Below are 13,409 nucleotides of genomic sequence, written 5' to 3'. Positions count from 1 at the left end.
GATCCTTCTTCATGTTTTTTCTGCTCACAGTTCTCAGGCCATTCTTCCTGAAGCACGTCTGTTTGCATTGCTTAGTTTTAGGAAACCATTTGTGGTTCAAAGAGATCAGTAAGAAAAAGGCCAGTGACCTAAAGAAAAATGCCCCAAAACAGGAACAGAAAGGTCATCAGTATTCAAAAAGCCGGTCACCCTTCCTTATCACTGAAAATGTACAAAACAAAACAACAAAATGTAACCTGGACCCAACAGATTGACAAAAACCAAAAAGCCGATGACACTGATTTAGCATTAGCTGTGGGCACCCTCCTCACTGTTGATCATTGGGACTACAGGTTTACCCTCAGAGGCCCAAGTGTAACCTCTGAAGAAGGCAATTTTGACAATATCAGTAGAAATGCATGTTCCCATCAACCCAGCAATTCCACTGCTAGAAATTTACCTGTTATAGACCTGAGGGCTTCCCAGGTGGTGCTAGTGGTAAAAAATCTGTCTGCCAATGCAGGAGATGCAGGTTTGATCCCTGGATCGGGAAGATCCCCTGGAGTAGGAAACGGTAACCTGCTCCAGTGTTTTTGCCTGGAGAATCCCATGGACAGGAGAGCCTGGTGGGCTACAGTCCATGGGTTTGTAACGAGTCAGACAAGACTGACTGAGCATACATGTGCCACAAAATTACCACTGTACAGAGCAATGTAGCATATGATGGGAATCCTGACTTTGGAAATGGGAATGCATTCCCTTCAAACCAGGAGCAAGACAGGCATACACTCGTTCATCTCTTCTAGCGGTCATCCTACTGAAAAGCCAAAGCAATGACTTCAGACTAGGGGGGAGAAAAAGGAAGCCATAAGTATCAGAAGCAGGTGATAAAACTAACATTGTTTGCAGTGATAAGATTATCCATGTTAGAAATTCCAAATGTATATGAGAAATTATCAAGTCACTAAAGAGAAGATCAAAATGTAAAACTCAGTTATATTTCTATGCCTTAGCTAGCAACAGTTACAAACATAAATTTTGTTTATCTTTAAGACAGAATTACAGCAGTTAGCTTATCTTCAGCCTGACTGGTTTCTGATTAAACGTATTTGTAAACCACAGCTTCCTCATTTGTCACTTTGTTTTTTACTTTTTACCTCAGTGAACTCAGTACATTTTCAATCTATATTTTCAAAGAAGGTACCTAGTTTCTTTCATGAAAACTCTGGGTTGTCTTTACACAGTGAGGACAATTTAATGAGGCATGAAATTACTGGATCATAATATTTCCCTCTATTCTCAAGAAGAATAATTTGTTGTCTTCTGGCATTCATGCTGCAGCAGAAAACTCTGAAACCAAGATTTTTTTTTTATTAAGTCCTTTAGTCCTTTAACCCTTTCTTCCCTCCAACACTGATGCTTGTAAGAATTTTTTCTTAGTTATTGTAGATAAACTTTTTTTTCTCTTTGCCTACAGCTGTATGGTTGACATTACAACTGCTCGGTGGTATTCAGTTTATTTTTATTTCCAGGCGTTGGGAGAATCATCATTTTCAGCTCCCTTGAAATTGGGCAAGACAGCATTATATTGGTTTTGTTGAAAGAACTGCAAATGGAGTGTCACTTCTGGGTGGGAGCATTTAATTGCTTCTTTCCGGCACTTTCTTCTGCTAGAGAAGCACTTGTTGATTTGGACAGGCCATCAGACTGAAGCAGCCTGGAACTCGGAGGCAATCTCCAAGGACAATGCCTTGAAAGCTCACCCGGGGCCCTCAGCATGCTGCAGAGAAGTCAACATTTGCTGTGCAAAGCCACTGAAGGGTAGAGGATGTTTATGACGAGCATAAACGAGCTGATCCTGACAGACAGAACATAGCTCTCTTTTCATTAATTCTGTTTGTGAGGCAGGAAGCCCATTTAATCAGCACTCTCCGTTTCCCTTCACTTCAACAAACTTTTCTTCTACATCTCAAGAAAATTCTTTTCTTATTCTTCTGTCCTTCAGGAAAAACACCAAGTTGTTTCCCTATTCCTGATGGTTTGGTAAGTCATTTATTCTTTTGACATGTACACACTGCTTTATTTATTTATCTGTGGCTGTGCTGATCCTTTGCTGCTCCATGCGGGCTTTCTCTAGGGAGTGGGGGCTACTCTCTAGGGGTGGTGCACCAGTTTCTCGTTGCAGCGGCTTCTCTTGCTGTGGATCATGGGCTCTAGATGCGAGAGCTTCAGTAGCTGCAGCACCTGGGCTCCGGAGATGGGGCCCTCGGGCTTGTTGCTCTGAGGCACGTGGAATCTTCCCAGACCAGGGTGGAGACTGTCCCCTGCCTTGGCAGGTGAATTCTTTCCCATCTAAGCCACCAGGGAAGCCCTGTAAGTCAGCATTTTAAAATTACATTCCTTTTTCTCTCTACATTCTGGAAGATATTTTAAAGTTATAATCCCATTTCAATAGTGACTTACCACAGCAGCAACTAGGATTCAAGAGTATTAGAAGACAGGCATATACCCTTCCCCCACCCCAGATAGGAATGTTAGAGGATTCATTGGGGTGGGGAGGGGAACAACATACTGAAAAAAAATATGATCATAGTACATGCTTTCCATGGCTAGGTTATAAAAAATATTTACAGGATCAGAAAATGTAAAATCTGAATATTTATCTTTTATGGGCAGTTGTGATTGACTATACTGTCGGTTTATAGGTAGAGGAAGTGGGGATGGGAGGGAAAGTCATGCATTAAATGATTCAATTCTCATCTTCATTAATAGATGAACAGATAATATGTGAAACTGGAAAATCAACAAATAACATTATAAACTTTATTTTTCTCTCTCTTCTACATTTTCTCTCCCCAGAATATAGAAGTAAACATCTGAATAAATAGATAAGAGATTTTAAGTGATTTATTCAGGGGAATGGAAACTGAGGCTTAGAATGATGGAGAAGAGGAGTGTTTCTGGCTTTTTGAATCTTGTACAATTCTGTGTCTTTTTGAGATGTGAGTGGTGAAAGTCACTCAGTCATGTTCACCTCTTTGCGACCCCATGGACTATACAGTCCATGGAATTCTCCAGGCCAGAATACTGGAATGGGTTCCCTTCTCCAGAGGATCTTCCCAACCCAGGGATCAAACCCAGGACTCTCGCGTCGCAGGTGGCTTCTTTACCAGCTGCACTACAAGGGAAGCCCAAGAACACTGGAGTGGGCAGCCTATCCCTTCTCCAGGGGCTCTTCCAACCCAGGAATCGAACTGGGGTCTCCCACAGTGCACACAGGTTCTTGACCAACTGAGCTTTCAGGAAAGCCCTGTGTCTTTTAAACAGCAATCATAACACACGTCAAGTTACTTAGAAAAAGTTTCACATACTGCTTCACTAACTAGCTGCTTCTTTTGTTTTCCTTTTTCTGCCTCCGAACAAAAATGTTTACAACAGCTTTATTCACAGCAGCCAAAACTTAGAAACAACCCAAACGATGGAATTAATGAATGAATGATTTTCTCTGCCTTCTAATTCACTCCAGGAAGAGGCTATCAATTTTGTCCTCCCAACAATTCATCAGAATTCCCTTTGCCTTACACCTCTCTAACACAGAAGGTGATTATCATTTATTTTCATCTTCTCTGAATGGATGGACCAAGTGTGAGAGCATTCATTTCGTGTTTCTTTATCAGCCATTTTGAACACATGTTCATACATGTGTTCATATTGTTTGTTCTTTATCCTCTAATTAATTACTTGTTCATATCCTAAGCCTTTTTTAAAAATGGAAGCGTTTGCCTGATTCTAATTTATTAAAAAAAAAAAGATGTTTATGTACAAAAGCTATTAATCCTTTATCTGGCATATAGGATGGGGAAACTTTCCTTCATTGCCACAGACTTTTAAAATGCATGTGCTTTTGGGAAATATCAAATATTACATTTTTATATGGTATGAAATAAGGTATTTCCATTAACTAGAAAAAGGGGAGTCAAAGCTGACTGCAGTGGGCAATGGGGACCCGATCTGCTGGGTGATGGAGAAACATGAATCCCCAGAGACAGGGAGAGGTAGCGGTAGGGGAGAATGCCTGTCAGTTGTGTTTGGTTCTACTGAGGTGAGCTGGGTGGGAGGGGGCGGCCTAGATGCTCAGGGAGAGTCCCACAGGTGGGAGACCCACTCTTTGGAGACTTGGAATTGTATTAATAGAAGGCAATCTGGGGGTCCTCAGCTCTGGGGAGAGAGGCACCCCCATAGCATCGCGCTCAGGTGCTGGGAAGACTCTTCCAGAGACACAGGAGTGCCTCTTCCTGCGAGGCCCCAGATCTCGGGGTCATAAAGGAGCCGGAGGAAGTGGGGGACCCTAGGTTCAGGGAGGAGTTCCCACAGGCCCCGGTGGGGGCCGGGTGGCAATCCTGCTCTCCCCCGGTATTGGTACAGCCCTGAGAAGTAGGGAGGAGTCCAGGGGAGGCAGTGGGAGGGAATTCAGGAATGGGAAGTTCTGTTCCATGCCTTCTCCTCCATCAGACCCTCTTCCCAGCCCAGGTCCCTTTTCATTTCTTGAAATCTCTCCTTCGCACCCAAGTCTGTCATCCTCATCAGATTTGTGGTCGTCCCAGATAAAATGTGGAGGCTTCTGAGCCATTTCCTGAGGCCTGGAGCTGGTGACTAACCTGGAGCCACTTCTTTACCCCAGGTTTTGTTCTTATACTCGTCTTCCTGGCAGAAGCACTGATATTTCACAACTCTCTGGCCCTGCAAAGCCCCCGCCACCCAGGAGCCTAGAAAAGAAGCCCTCGGCTCAGGCTTACTCAGATTGCATGGGTTTTTGCATCACAGGTTTATTTACATCATAGGTGAGAGGAGTGAATATTTTTTGTCTTTTGAGTTCAGATTGTAAGGGAAGTATACATTTTCCATTTATACAGGATATATAGGAGCTAGGAAGACACAGAAAGGGGATGGAATTTCAATTTTATGAAAACAAGGCAGTAAAAGGGGGACCTTAGGAGAGGGATGTAAAAAAACACACTTGCAACCTGGATTCTGAAGCCTTGTCACCAGAGTACCTATCTCTGGAATTCCCAGACTTGTCGGCACCTTAGAATCACCTGGAAGGTATGAGAAGATGCCAGTGCACACGTCAGGCACAGACCAGTGAAAAGATCCCCGTGGGGTGGGACCAGCATCAGTGTTTGAAGATCCTCTGGCGATCCCCGGGTGCAGGTAAGCCCGGGAATCACTGGTCTAAAAAGTGAAGCTCTCCACTCTCCTCTTTCACACTGAGGAAACCGAGGCACGGGGAGTCTCGGTGATGCTCTTAAGGTTCCCCCGTGAATTAGTGGCATCACGGGGGCCCAGAGGACTCGGGGCTCAGAGCTCCGTCTTCTGCCGGAGTCCCCGGGGCTAAACAGGGAGCGCAGCCAGGCTGGTCCGCGGAGGAGCAGCGGAGGGCCGGGAGCCCGGAGCTCGCTCGGGTGATGGACGGGCTGCCCCGCCCCCTGCTGGCCGAGGTGCGCCATAGGCCCTCCAGGCTGCGCGGGTGTGAACCGCGCCGCAGCTCCCCTCCGACTCCTCCCAAGGTCTTGCTGTGCCCACACCTTACTGTCCGCGGCCCTCCGTCCTCCGGACTTGCGCTTTGCCGTGTGACAAGGGGCCCTCCCTTCGCCGCAGACAGTGGAGTCACCGTTTCCCTGAGCTGCCGTTTCCCCACGTCGTTGGGTGAGCATCTTCCGTGCAGAGCTGGGGGTCCCAGAGCCCCCAGGGTGCGGTCTCTGCTGAGCATCTGGACCTTTGCGGGGAGCTCAGTGGGACCTCGGGGGACAGAACCTGTGGAGAGAGCTCTCACGCCCCAGGTCAGTCTCTGTCCCCAGGCCTGAGCCCCATCTCTGGCTCACATGTGCAGCTCTCCCAGGAGGAGCTGGGGGCAGACGACTCTGTGGGAACTGGGCTCAAGCAATGGCATAGTCTGTGGCCCTGTTACAGAAAACAGCGCAGGATGGCCCCCATTACTCTGCTGACCTTCTAGGGGGTACCTGTCTTCTTCCCCCCAACCCCAAGATTCAGGACATGAGAAGAATCTGGGAGAAGCTGAGACCACAGTATTCCCAGGAGGGGTGAGGAAAGGCAGCTCCACCTGCCTGCTCCTCCTTTTCAATGTGGCTGCAGGGACAGAGGGGACTCAGTTTCCCTGTCTGTAAAATGGGAATATTATACCTTCTCTCCCATCAGGTCTATGAGGCCCACAGCTCTGGCTAGATTTCCAATGGCCTTCCCTGAGATTTTTTTTTTCCAGAGTCTTCCTGCCTGGGGTGCTCTGCTCTGGTCCCCCACAGAAGAGTATGCTTATTATTTCCCAATACTTCCTACCACTCCCTCCCACCCCCAAACACATACACATAGGGTCAGACTGAATCAGGACTCTTTCCACTGCTCCATGCTCCTTCTAAAGCTCAGCATGAATTCGGTGACCTCCAGGGAGCAGGTAGAGGAGGCCCAGCTGGAACTGGAGGTGGAAGCCCCAGAGGAAGGGAGTCTAGTGGAGTGACTCTGCCGGTCAGCCAGGTGGAAGGAGTAAGATCTCGGCAGAGACAGCAAGGATTCCAGAAACTCTGAAGACTGGAAAAAGGGATCTAGAAACTGAAAAAGATTTCCCTAAGGAAATCTTTGAAAGTCATTTATAACGCTGAGTTGCCTGTTGTATTTATCACTCAGCCATGCCCGACTCTTTGCGGCCCCATGGACTATAGCCCGCCAGGCTCCTCTGTCCCTGAAATTCTCCAGGCAAGAATACTGGAGTGTGTTGCCCTTCCCTTCTCCAGGGGATCTTCCTGACCCAGTGATCAAACCTGGGTCTTCTCATCGCAGGCAGATTCCTTACCATCTGAACCATGAAAGAAGCCCTTAGAATGTTGAAGTTCAACGCAAATTGGGACAGACCTGAAGTTCTAACACAGTTGACTCAAATTACATATTTATCAAAGTGTTACAATATTCTACAATAGAGAAAAATACAAGTCCTTGGAAGGGTTTTTCCTTATTTATAGAATTTTTGTTGTTGTTGTTCCATCTTGACCATTGAAAGGGTTTAAAATATATGTGGTGGGGTAGGGGGGAATTTCTCAGCAGCTCAGGGGTTAAGACTTGGCCTGTGTCATTTCTGTGGCCCAGGTTCAATCCTTAGCCTGGGAACTAAGATTCTGCAAGTCTTGCCAGGGGGCCAAAAATTAATTAATTAAACATTTGCATGGGGAATCTCAAGCTATCATTTAAGAACTGAGCTTGCCTCTAACTTTGACTCCAACAAGCACATGAATTCCTTGTCTGTGAAACTACCGAGACAAGTCAGACACAGGCAGGATAAGGGACGGTCACTCTAGCATGATTAGCTTAACACCAGCTCAGGCTTTCTCTCCTCTCTCTTCCCTCTTTCTCTCTCAGGCTGCCATCTGCAGAGGGCCCTGTCCCCTCTAGTCCCAGATCTCAGAGCTTGTGCCTGCCCCCACAGGGCCCCCGCTGTCACTTCCTCTCACTCAGGATGTCTGAACCACACAAGACGCACCTGAGGAGTCTGGACAAGCCCAGGCTCAAGTCAGAGGCTCTCCAACGAGCTTGGAAAGAGTCCCTGAGGCCTGAGGCAGGGCCTGCTGACACTTCAGCTCCACCGTGGGCATCCCTTCTGCAGATTTCTCTGCCTCTTCCAGGTAGAATCCAGCAGCCCACGGTAGGGGAAGAATTTTCCTCTACCCTTCTAGGTTCTTTTTGGCTGGTCCAATAACTAAACTGACAGAAGCCAGATCAACAGGAGAAAATAAATTTAATTTCATACATATGGGAACTCCAAAGATACGAGACTCAAAGAAGTAACCAAAGTAGGCAGCTTTTATACCTTTCAGACAAAAAAAAAACAACAACAATTATCTGTGAAGTTTTGACAAAACGAAGGGGTTTGGGCTTGGGAACGCAAATCAAAGAGGAAGTAACAAAGGTTGTATCTACAGTGTTCTCGGCCTTGCACTCCCCGTCTCTGGTGATAAGCATGCTTCCTACCCTCCTGGTGCAGGGAGAGAAGCATCACCTGGGAGATTAATTTCCTGCTTTCAGGGGGACAAAGGTGGGTCAGAGTGTTCTCGGGCCAGCTGTTTTCCAAGCAACTTTCATTCAAAATAATATGCCAAAGTGGCATATTTGGGGGCAGCAGTGCTAAACCCCATCACCGCTGACCACACACTCACCAGCCCCCCTGCCTGTCGCCAAGAGTTCCTGTTCCCATGACCCTTCCTGGTGCCAAGTGCATCTGAAGCCACTCTCTCCAGGCCATCGCCTGAGTACTGTGTTCTCACTGGTTCTCCTGTGCTTTGATTCAGTATATACCTTCCTCTCGACCTTCAGACAAGCCCCTCACCTCGGCAGGGTGTGCAGACCTAGGGCTGTCACCACCCGCCCCGCCTACACTGGCCTCAGGAACATAGATGCTGGTTTCTCTGGATGCCCATTTTCCCCACCCCACCTCCTTGACCATTTAAAATATAACACAATATAATATTTAAAATATCTTCATTACACAGCAACACATGAAATTGTGTACGTAAAGATTCTTTCTTAAAAATAAGCACCACAGTAGTAAACAGATCAAGTTCCCTTCTCCACTCCTTCCCTCAACACTAACCAGGCTCCTTCCCTCAGAAGGTAGCTCTGTTGTTTGATGGATGCATAGATTTTTAGGCAGTTCCTGGGTTTCAATAACTATAGGCTTACATGAGCAAACAAATGTACAGTCTGAGTTGATCCTTCTTTGCAGAGATGAGATGATACTATCCATGCCATTCCGCATGCATGTGTGCTCAGTTGCTTCAGCTGTGTCCAACTCTTTGTGACCCTATGGACTGTATGTAGCCCACCAGGCTCCTCTGTCCATGGGATTCTCCAGGCAAGAATACTGGAGTGGGTTGCCATGCTCTCCTTCAGGGGATGCTCCCAACCCAGAGATCCAACCAGCATCGCCTGCATTGCAGGCAGATTCTTTACTGCTGAGCCACCAGAGAAGCCCATGCCATTCTCCGGTAACCATCCAACATGAGGCTTGGACCTGAAGTTATGTTCATATCTGAGATGAGCCCCATTCTTTTTTTTTTCCTTATTTTTTTTTAATTTTTATTTTGTATTGGGGTATAGCTGATTAACAAACAGTGTTGTGATAGTCTCCGGTGAACAGCGAAGGGACTCAGTCACACATATACATGTATCCATTCTCCTCCAAACGCTGCTCCCATCCAAGCTGCCACCTAGCATTGCACAGAGTTCCTGTGCTATACAGTAGGTCCTTGTTGGTTATCCATTTTAAATATAGCACTGTGTACATGTCCAACCCAAACTCCCTAACTGTCCCTCCCCCCATCCTTCCCACTGGCAACCCTAAGGATGAGCCCATTCTTTTGGAACTGCTCCGTGGTACCGAACAGGAGAGATGCGCCGTTATCTTATTACTGTCCCACGGGGCTGCTGTGACTTTGTTAGATTAACACTTGTTAAGAGTGCTGGATAGCGAGGTAGGGTTCAACAAAAGACCACAAGGGAAATAGAAATAGAGAAGTTATCACTCACAAGGTGCCTCAAGGGGCCACGTGGGGAGGTCAAGGCAGAGCACAGAGTCAGGACCTGGGGCCCAGGCCTTTATTAGGGTCCATCGGTGGAGTGCTTTGGGGCACCTGGGCTGAGACCAAATTGGTCACTTCATACCAAAATGAGCGGGGTTTTGGTGAAGGGAAGGCTCTGGGCCACAGAGAAGGCTCTTGACCACAGGGCTATTGGGGAAGTCAGATCAGGAACTTATTTTTGTGACTCCATGGGCTGCTCTCGAGGAGGAGATTAGCGTCAGTTTAAGACTCCTGCAAGCCTCCTGGCCAAACAGCATGGATGTCTGGGCAGCAAGATCCCAGAGGAGCTTAGCTAAATCCTTGACAAGGGCTCACAATTACAAACAACATGTGATGAACATCTTTGTCCTTCTGAGCATGCTTGTGTGTGTGTGTGTGTGTGTGTGTGTGTGTCTCAGAGCTGAGGACCCACAAGTAGAATTGACAAGTCAAAGAATATACACATTAAACTTCAGAGAGCCTCCCTATTTGCCTTAAAAAATGCTGACCAACTTACATTCTGCTATGAACACAGATAACACCTGCTTCACCAGACCCTTGCCAGCACTGGTATGAAAATATTTTTAATGATTTGTCAAATTAATAAAGTAATATTGTCATTTGCTTTCTTTTGTCAATTCTTGGCTAGTAAAAAGGTACAGTGTCTTTGAGGATATTTATTCCAATTATTTGAAGTTTCTCTTCTGTCCTGTGAATTATTGCCATTAATTCTAAATTCAAACATTCTGTGTACTTGTGTTAAATTACCTCTGTATGTAGTAGGAAAGAATATATTGGATCGGTTTCTTTTACTTTAACCTGTGTATTCTATTGCTTTTGTTTCAAGAAGAATGTTGCCTACAGCCTGAAATATACAGGATACCCATTCTCAAGGCTCTAACCTTTTTTTAATTTATTATTTTAATTGAAGGATAATTGCTTTACAGAGTTTTGTGGTTTTTCATTATACATCACCAAGAATCAGCCATAGGTATACCCATGTCCCCTCCCTCTGAAACCTCCCTTCCCATTCCACCCTTCTAGATCGTCACAGAACAAGGCTCCGACTTTTAAAGGTGTAACACTTTCCCATTCATATAAACATCTGTAGAACTGAGAATAACATTTGTCTTATTGGAGGTTTACAGGAATATGGTGACCTGACCCATGGGGACAGCAGCAAGAACAAAGGATTCCAACACCTAAGAGTTCAGAGTAACCAGCCACCCACCACCTTTTTTACTGTAAAAGAAGCTTGAATTCTACTTGGGTAAGATGGTTCTCTGGGCTTCCCAGATGCAGCTAATGGTAAAGAACACACCAGTCAATGCAGGAGACATAAGAGACATGGGCTGGATCCCTGCTTCAGGAAGGTCCCTTGGAGGAGGGCATGGCAGCCCACTCCAGTATTCTTGCCTGGAGAATCCCATCAACAGAGCAGCCTGGGGAGCTACAGGTGTAGAGTCACAAAGAGTCAGACAAAACTGAAGCAGCTTAGCCTGCAAGGTGGCTCTCTAGGACATTAGTCTGCCACCTTCCCAGACTCCCAGCTTTCCAAATAAAATCATTATTTCTTACCCCAATACCTTGCCTATGAGGTGAGCAGACTAAGCTTGGACTCAGTAACAATGCTACAGATTTTCCTCAAGTGGAATGAAGGGTATATTCTCCCACTTGTATCTCAGGCTGTTGAGCTTTTGGCTCTGAACATCCTAATTTTTCTGATCTCAATTTTTAACCCTCAGAAATCGAATCTGTTGATGGTCAGCTTTCTTAATTTGGATTTACCTTCTTTTTCTATTTGTTTTCTGCCATTTTCAAAGATTGGGGGTGAGAAGAGAGAAACGCCAGTGAGCCTAGTCCTTTCTTCCCGGCATGCGTGGATGCATGGGAAACACACACCACCTGTCTTTTTGAGACTGAGGTTTTCTCTGTTTTTGAAGAGGCTCATTTGGGCTGGAGGTGGCAGGCCTCGAGGAAGCTGGAATGAATTTCCTGTAGAATAGAAACCCCAGCAGGTGCAAGCAATGTCAGGCTCTGCCCAGGAGGGATTCACCATCTCTAGAGGCCCTGGGGAGGCAGAGGCTGAGAGTGAAGGACCAGTAAGGGAGAGACAACCAGATACGGTGTGAGGCAGAACTGCCTGAATTGGGTGGAGAGAAAGGAGGGAGGAGGGCAAGGCAGAAGGAAGCCAGCGCTAATGGAGGTGGTGGTCTGGGTGGTTTCTGAACCCAAAAGCAGGAGGAGGAGCCCTGAAGGAGAAGGATTCTAGCTTTGGGGAGAAAAAGGCTGGGACGCGGGAGCAGATGCCCACGGAGTGGTCCAGCGAGGGTGGGTCTGCGCTGCAACACGGTGGATTCAGGGCTGGGGGCTGTCTTCCCAAAGCGCAGAACAGTCTTTGCTCAGGACGGATTACAGTCAACAAGGAGGGTCAAGAGTAGATGTGGGTGCATGGGTGTCGCTCCAGGGGCCTGGACTGCGGTGGGGGGCCATCAGAAACCTTCACTGCTGCTGCCCCCAAAGTGTTCTTCCAGCCCTGGGGAGTGAGAAGGAATTCCTCCAAGGGAAGTACAGACACTGCCTGGTCCTACTCCTCCCCGAGGCCTGCCCCGCCTCTCCAGGTGCCAGTCATTGTCTAAGAGACTGACTCCGGCTCAACAGATGTTGTATTGAATGAGTGAATGCGAGAGAAGTCTGTGTGAGTGTGGCAACATTTAGACCAGAGACCTGAGAGTTTGGAGGCAGAGGATCTTGGTGAGTTATGAGAAGCATAGAAGCAGCCAGAGATGGGCAGAGCCTTGGGGTGTTCATATCAGGATCAAATAGGTTGGAAACTTCCAAGAGATTGGAATAGATTGGAAACCTCACCTCTATGCCTGCCGCCTCGCCCCCTTACCACCTTTCCCAGCAGGGCCATCACCATCTCTTTCTGCCCCTGCTCTCTGGGCCCAAGCCAAACCTACCCACCTACCCAACAGCCAGAGCACAGCTGACAACAGCAGGCCCTTGGCCACGACGAGGCCACACAGCAGGTTGACCAGGTGTCTGGGGGCAGCCAAACCAGAGGAGATGGAGCTCTGGATCCATGGAGATGAGGGAGAAGAAGCAGGCAGGACCCAGGCTGGGGTGATCGCTGCCTTGGGTACCCCCCAAGTCCAGGCCCCAGGACTCATGGAACTGGAGCCTGATTCTGTACCTGACCCACCTTGAATCACTATCAAGGAGCCATGGGCTCACGGCGACAGCATGTGGAGCAATACCTACAGTTCCTCTGACTCGTGGGGAATGACCTGCTCTGAGCCCAAGTCTGAGGGCAGCTGACACCCCAAGGCTTCCAAGGGACCAGGAAGGGACCAGAGTCTGTTGGTCATAGGGACAGGAATGACCCTGCCAAGAGGGGTGGTGGCAGAGAGACTGGGCTGGAGTGAGAGCAGAGAGCCGCTGGGGCCAGAGGTACAAGCAGACCAGTTGGGGTACCAGATCTGTCTATTGCAGAAGACCCCAGAACTGCCATAGATGGCCATGGGGGTGGGGGCACTACCCAGAGGTGCCTGCAGGGAACCTCCCGGAAGTAGCCACGTGACTGAGGACAGACCTCACGTCCCTCACATGTGAAACCAGCACTCCTGGAAGTCCTGTCGCTCCTGACACGTATTAATAGCTATCTCCCAGCCCCATCATACATGAAGTTTAACCCCTCCTTCTCCCCTACCAACGCCGCTCTGAGATGAGACCCGGGACCCCGTTCAGATCTCTGTGCCCCACCCCCAGTCTCCCCCTTCCTGAATCAGAGGCCACACAGTCACCTGT

At 47.7% G+C, this 13,409-nt stretch overlaps 1 long non-coding RNA gene across 1 annotated transcript; it reads left to right on the top strand.

Annotated features, from left to right (window-relative positions):
* Positions 1-1,178: 1,178 nt before the first annotated feature.
* Positions 1,179-10,492, top strand: LOC139031438 (uncharacterized). Its single transcript, XR_011483922.1, has 3 exons — positions 1,179-2,022; positions 5,053-5,190; positions 5,547-10,492. It is a non-coding gene; the product is annotated as an uncharacterized lncRNA (long non-coding RNA).
* The last annotated feature ends 2,917 nt before the right edge of the window (positions 10,493-13,409 follow it).

Source organism: Odocoileus virginianus, chromosome 27 (assembly GCF_023699985.2).
Source record: "Odocoileus virginianus isolate 20LAN1187 ecotype Illinois chromosome 27, Ovbor_1.2, whole genome shotgun sequence".
NCBI classification, from domain to species: Eukaryota; Metazoa; Chordata; class Mammalia; order Artiodactyla; family Cervidae; genus Odocoileus; species Odocoileus virginianus.
Note: the sequence above shows the minus strand (reverse complement) of the source record. Positions and strands in the feature narration are given on the sequence as shown.